This window comes from Ceratotherium simum, chromosome 22, assembly GCF_057802395.1.
Source record: "Ceratotherium simum simum isolate JZ-2026a chromosome 22, ASM5780239v1, whole genome shotgun sequence".
NCBI lineage: Eukaryota > Metazoa > Chordata > Mammalia > Perissodactyla > Rhinocerotidae > Ceratotherium > Ceratotherium simum.
Window position 1 is genome coordinate 50,892,034 of NC_141921.1, and position 6,762 is coordinate 50,898,795.

Below are 6,762 nucleotides of genomic sequence, written 5' to 3' on the forward strand. Positions count from 1 at the left end.
CTCTTGGAAGCACGGGTGGTTCAGCAAAGGCTCTAGCGCAGCCCGGGACTGAATGCTACCTCTGCTGTCACTCAGTTGTGTGACCTGGGGCAGTCACAAACTCTCAAATGTAAAGTGGGATTAGTAATAGTACCTACCTAGCACTACCTAGTACCTAGTAGTACTGTGTGGTTTGGAGGATTAAATAAGATAAGTAATCTACATTTTGACAGTTGTTTCCAGCCAAGATGGAGTAGCAGGGACCAGATTTACCCTCCTGCCTAAAACAACTAAACTGCACAAAATATATGAAATATTGGGTGGTGGAAGGCAGTGGTCCTTGAGAAGTGGGGGAACAATGGAGTGAGCCCTGTGTTGCCCCAGATGACCGATGACCGTTTCCAGGCCATAGTGCATGGAGAGGGGAGCCGGGCAGAGCTTGGCAGGCTCCCTGAGTAGAGGAAATATTGCTGACAGCCCAGGGGGGATGAAGGCAGACAGAGTTCATAGGACAGAGTATCAGAGAGAAGAGAGATGCCGGAGAGAGAACCCCAGAGCACTGCAGAGGGTCTCCCTCAAGTCTGGTTAGAACATGCCTGTGAGGAGAGTCCTCGAGGCCAGGGAAAGAACCACCCAACAGGATTAGAGGGAAAACCCTGAGTTCACACAGGGTCAGACATAGTTCTAGTCTCCACCAGCCAGAGTGGAAAACCTCATAATTCACAGGGCCTGGTAGAGCACTCAGAAGGATCAGGTCCCGATAGTGAGGAATCACTAGGCTTAGACTAATGCTGATCTGATCTTGCCTAAGAAAGTTCATAAACAAGATCTGAAAGGATCAAACTGCTTCCAAGTGACTCGACTGCACCCAGAACAAAGGTCGAGAATATTTATAGGAACACAGAAATACCCAGCACCCAACACAGTGGAGTTCACAGTGTCTGGCATCCAGTAAGAAATTACCAGGCATACGAAGAAGCAGGAAAGTGAGACCCATAGTGAGGAGAAAAATCAATCATTTGAAAGCAACCGAGAAATGTCACAGATGATAGGATTGGTAGATAAGGACATTAAAACAGTTATTATAGTTGCGCTTCATATGTTCAAGAAGCTAGAGGGAAGATTCAATGTGTTAGAGACGTCGAAGGTATAAAAAAACTCAACTGCACTTCCAGAGATGAAAATTACAATGTCTGATATGAGAAGCACATTGAGAGGGAGTAACTTCAGAGGAGATATCACAGAGGAAAATACTAGTGAATTGCAACATAACAGTAAGATAAAACACATTGAAAAATTGGAAAAGAAAGAAGACAAGAGCATGAGTGAGCTGTGGGGCAACTTCAAGCGGCCTAATATACTTGCAGTTGGAGTCCCAGAGGGAGGGGAAGAAATAAAAAACATCTGAAGAAATAATGACTGGAATTTTTCCAGTCTCGATGTAAACTATAAACCCACAGAGCCAAGAAACTCAATGAAACCCAAGCACAAAAAGTTTGAAGAAAACAACATCAAGGAACATCATACTCAAATTGCTAAAATACAGTGATGAAACGACGATGTCTGCTCCTGCCACTTCTACTCAATAGTGTTGGAGGTTCTAGCTATGCCAATCAGGCAAGAAAATGAGGTAAAAGGCATCCACATTGGAAAGGAAGAAGTAAAACTATCTGTGTTCAAATGACATGATCTTATATCTAGAAAATCCTAAAAAGTCCACTAAAAAACTATTAGAACTAATGTATGAGTTACACAAGGTTTCAGGGTACAGGATCGATATTTTAAAAATCAATTGCATTTTTATGCACTAGTAACAAACAATCTAAAAATGAAATTAAGAAATCTATTCCATTTATAATAATATCAAAAAGAATAAAATACTTGGGAATAAATTTAACCAAAGAAATGCAAAACTTGTACTTTGAACACTACACAACATTGTTGAAAGAAATTAAAGAAGATCTAAACAAATGGAAAGATATTCCATGTTCATGGATGAGAAGATTTAACATTGTTAAGATGACAATACTTCTCAAATTGATCTATAGTTTCAACACAATCTCCATCAAAGGCCCAGCTAACATTTTTCCATAAATTGACAAGCTACTCCTAAAATTCATGTGGAAATTCAAGGGACCCAGAATATCCAAAATGATCTTGAAAAAGAAGAACAAATTTGGAGGGCTCAAACTTCCTGATTTCAAAACTTACTGCAAAGCCACAATAATCAAGACAGTGTGGTACGAAGCATAAAGTTAGACATATTGATTGATAGAATAGAATTGAGAGTTCAGAAATAAGCCTTTCCATTTACAGTCAATTGATTTTCAACAAGGATGCCAGGACAATCCAATGGAGGAACAAAAATTAACTCAAAATGGATGATACACATGAATGTAAGAGCTAAAACTATAAAACTCTTAGAGGAAAATATAGGATAAATCTTCATGGTCTTGGGTTGAAGCTGGGTACCTGAGGGTGACTATAAATATTCAGTAAGGACATGGTTACCCTTCGACCCTGTTTCCCACACAGACACAGATGAAAAGAAGCAAGTCCATGCATCATCATAAGGGGTCACTGAGAGTGACTCAAGGTCACAAGCGTTTATGAGCTTGTTATGCAGAAGAAAGAGAGTGCCTTTAAGGAAGTTATGACAACCAGATAACCAGCCCCCAGCTGCTGCTGACACCCAGAAGTCTGGTTGCCCAAAGGCTTATCCAGAGTGAAAGAAACACGGATTTCCCCTTTGTTTCTCTGAAACTCTTCCTACCAAGACTCTTAGCTCTATAAAGACCACCTGCTTTCTTCTTTTGTTAAGAAGAAAGTGGATTTGAGAGAGCCTATCTTCCCATCTTCTCATTTTGGCCAATTCAAATAAACCTTTCTTTATCTCCAAGCACTGGTGTCTCAGTGATTGGCTTACTGCACACTGGGCACATGAACTAGAGATTAAGAGGTTCAGTATTAGGGTCATGAAGGACCTTTAGGCAAAACCTTCTTAGATATGATACCAAAAGCATAAGTGACAAAAGAAAAAAAAGATAAATTGGACTTCATAAAAATTGAAAACATTCGTGTTTCAAAGGACATTATCAAAAAAGTGAAAAGACACACAGAATGAGAGAAAATATTTGCAAAACATATATTGACAGGGGATTTGTATTTAGGATATATAAATAACTCTCTCAACTCAATAATAAATAAATAACCCAACTAAAAAATGGCTGAAAAATCTAAATAGACATTTCTCCAAAGATATATGAATGGCCAATAAGCACATGAAAAGATGCTCAACATCATTAGCCATCAGGGAAATTTAAATCAAAACCACAATGAGATACCACTTCACACTCACTAGGACATCTATAATTAAAAAGACAGACAGTATGCCCTCACAAAAACTTGTGCACAAATGTTCATAGCAGCATTATTTGTAATAGCCAAGATGTGGAAATAACCCAGATGTCCATCAACTGACGAATGGATAAATAAAATGTGCTTTATCTATGCAATGGAATGTTATTCAGCTGTAAAAAGGAATGAAGTACTGATACATGCTACAACATGGATAAACCTTGAAAATATTATGCTAAGTGAAAGAAGCCAGTCACAAAAGCCACATATTGTGTGATCACATTTACATGAAATGTCCACAATAGGCAAATCAATAGAAAGTAGCTTAGTGGTTGCCTAGACCCAGGGTGGAGGTTGAGGAAAATGGGGAATGACTGCTTATAGGTGTGAGATTTCCTTGTGGGGTGATGAAAATGTTCTAAGCTTGATTATAATAATGGTTGCACAACTCTGTGACTATTCTAAAAACCATTTAATTTAAATGAATGAATTGTATGGTGTGTGAATTATATATCAATAAAGCTGTTAACCCTCTCCCTAGAAAAACAGCAATAAAGAAAGTTTTAAGAGCCGCTGGAGAAGAAAAGACACATTGTATACGGAGGAACAAAGATAAAGTGATGGCCGATTTCTTGTTGGAAACAATGCATGTGAGGACACAGTGGCACATCTTTGAAGTACTAAAAGTAAAAGCTATCAACCTAGAATTCTATAAATAGACCCACCCATACCTGTGTGGGGAATTGATTTTCAACAAAGGTGCAAAGACAATTCAGTGGAGAAAGGAGAGTCTCTTCAACAAATGGTACAGAAACAATTGGATATCCATATGCAAATAAAATAACCTGGGGGCCGGCCCGGTGGCACAAGCAGTTAAGTGCGTGCGCTCCGCTGCAGCGGCCTGGGGTACGCTGGTTCAGATCTCGGGTGCGCACTGACGCACCGCTTGGCAGGCTATGCTGTGGCAGCGTCCCATATAAAGTGGAGGAAGATGGGCACAGATGTTAGCCCAGGGCCAGTCTTCCTCAGCAAAAAGAGGAGGATTGGCAGATGTTAGCTCAGGGCTGATCTTCCTCACAATAAATAAATAAATTAATTAAATAAATTAAATAAAATAACCTGGATCCATACCTCACACTGTATACACAAATTAACTGAAAGGGATTGTAGACCTAAATGCAAAACCTAAAACTATAAAACTTTTTGGAGAAAACCTAGAAAATCTTTGTGACCTTTGCTTAGGAAAAGATTTCTTTGAAACAACACCAAAAGAATAATCCATGTAAGAAAAATGGATAAATTAGAATTCATCAAAATTAAGAATTTCTGCTCATCAAGAGACATTGTTAAGAAAATGAAAAGATGAGCCACAGACTAGGAGAAAATATTTAAAATCATATGTCTGATAAAGGACCTATATGCAGAATATATAAAGAACTCTCAAGACTCAACAATAAGAAAACAAATAACCCAATTAAGAAAATTGGAAAAGATTTGATCAGTCATTTCACAGAAGAAGATATACGGATGGCAAAAAAAACACATAAAAAGATGCTCAACATCATTAGTTATTAAGGAAATTCAAATTAAAATTGTGATGCGGTACCACTATGTATCGATTAGAATGACTGACAGAATGACTGAAGTTAGAAGATCAGCCCGACCTAGTGCTGGCACGGATGTGGAGCACTGGAACTCTCGTGCACTCCGGACGGGAACGAAAACTTGTAACCACATTGGAAAACAATCTGGCAGTTTCTTAAAAAGTTCAGCATATGCCTACCGTCATAATCCAGCCATTCCACTCCTAGGTGTTTACCCAAGAGAAAAGAAAGCACATGTCCACACAAAGACTTAAACACAGATGTTCATAGCACCTTTATATATAATAGCCCCAAACTAGATATGACCCAAGTGGCTATCAACAAGTAAATGGATAAACAAATTGTGGTATATCCAGCAATGGAACACTCCACATTAATTTAGAGAAAAGAACTATTGGTATACAGAATAGTATGGCTAAATCTCAAAATAATTATGCTGAGTGACAGAAGCCAGACACACCATACTTTTTTGTTCTGTACAAAGGAGTGCATACTGCATGATCCCATTTATATGCAGTTCTGGACAGTGCCACCCAGCTCTGTCGGTAATCTGTTTGGGACACAAAGCAGATTACCGGTTACCTTGGGAGGAGTGGCGGGAAGCATTACAAGGCACAGGAACCTCTAGGGGTGATGGGCATGTTCACTCTGGATTGTGGTGATGGCTTCCCGGTGTATACGTATGTCAAAACTCAGCAAATTTTACACTTTAAATATGGGCAGTTTATTGTATGTAAATTATACCTCAATAAAACTATTAAAAAATTAAAAATGTAAAAAGCCCATACTCTATCTGTGTAAAGCATTTCAGACTGCGTGGCATGTGACAGCTGCTCGTTGAAGCTGGCTTTTATTTTTTAGTGCTTACTGTCTCCAGGTCAAGGGCTCAGAGGGGCACGTGGCCTCAGGAAAGCGGGGCTCGTGCCCCAGAAGTGTGCACCGGACGGGCGGGGCGGCAGCAGAGCGTCGTCGGCTTGGGCTGGGTCCTGGTGCCCCCTGGCGGCCTCCCGGAGTACAGCGGGCTGCGCTCCCGGGGATCCGCGGCTCGCGCTCCTCGGGGCTGTGTCCGCCCGTCTGTCTGGCCGTGGGCAGCTCCCGCTGGCCCAGGCGCGGCTCTCCGCCAAGAGGTAAGCCTGCACCATGGAGCTGGGTTAAGAACGTGGCATGCTCTGGTTTCCTCACCCTTGTCCCTCCGCCGCCCCCACTGAGGAGGTCCATGTTGGGCGGGCATGGACAAAAGGGAAGCCTGGGTTATGCCAGCGACCCTTGGTCTTCAGAAGGCCAGCTTGGTCTTCGCATGGCCCAGGTAAGACCCTTCTCTCCACCACCCTAGCCCACCGTTGCCTCCCCGCAGCCTGGGAGCCAGCCTCCCTGCCTCCCCTCTGACCCTGTGTTCTGTTCTCCCAGGGCAGCCAGGGCAATTGTGGAGAAGCCCCAAACCCTCCACCTCCTCATCTCCTGAAAGTCCCCGTGGGCTCGGACCCTGTGGACAGACAAACCCACTCTGTGCGCCACAGGAACCCTGACGTGGCACTGGGCCAGCTGGGTGTCCACATGGAGACGAACAAGTGTGAACGACCCCCGTCACGCACAAAAATCAGTACCAGGTGGGTTGCAGGTCAGTGTGAAAAGTGAAAGAATGTGGTTTTAAGAAACCAGGCAAGGACATCTTCATGAAATCTTCATGACCTTAGGGAGGGCGGAGTTCTTTAAAAGGACAGAAAAAGTGATCACCATAAAGGAAATTGTTGATAATTTGGACCATGTTAAAATTTAAAATTTCTGTTCATCAAAAGCATCGTTAAGAGAATGAAACGGTGAG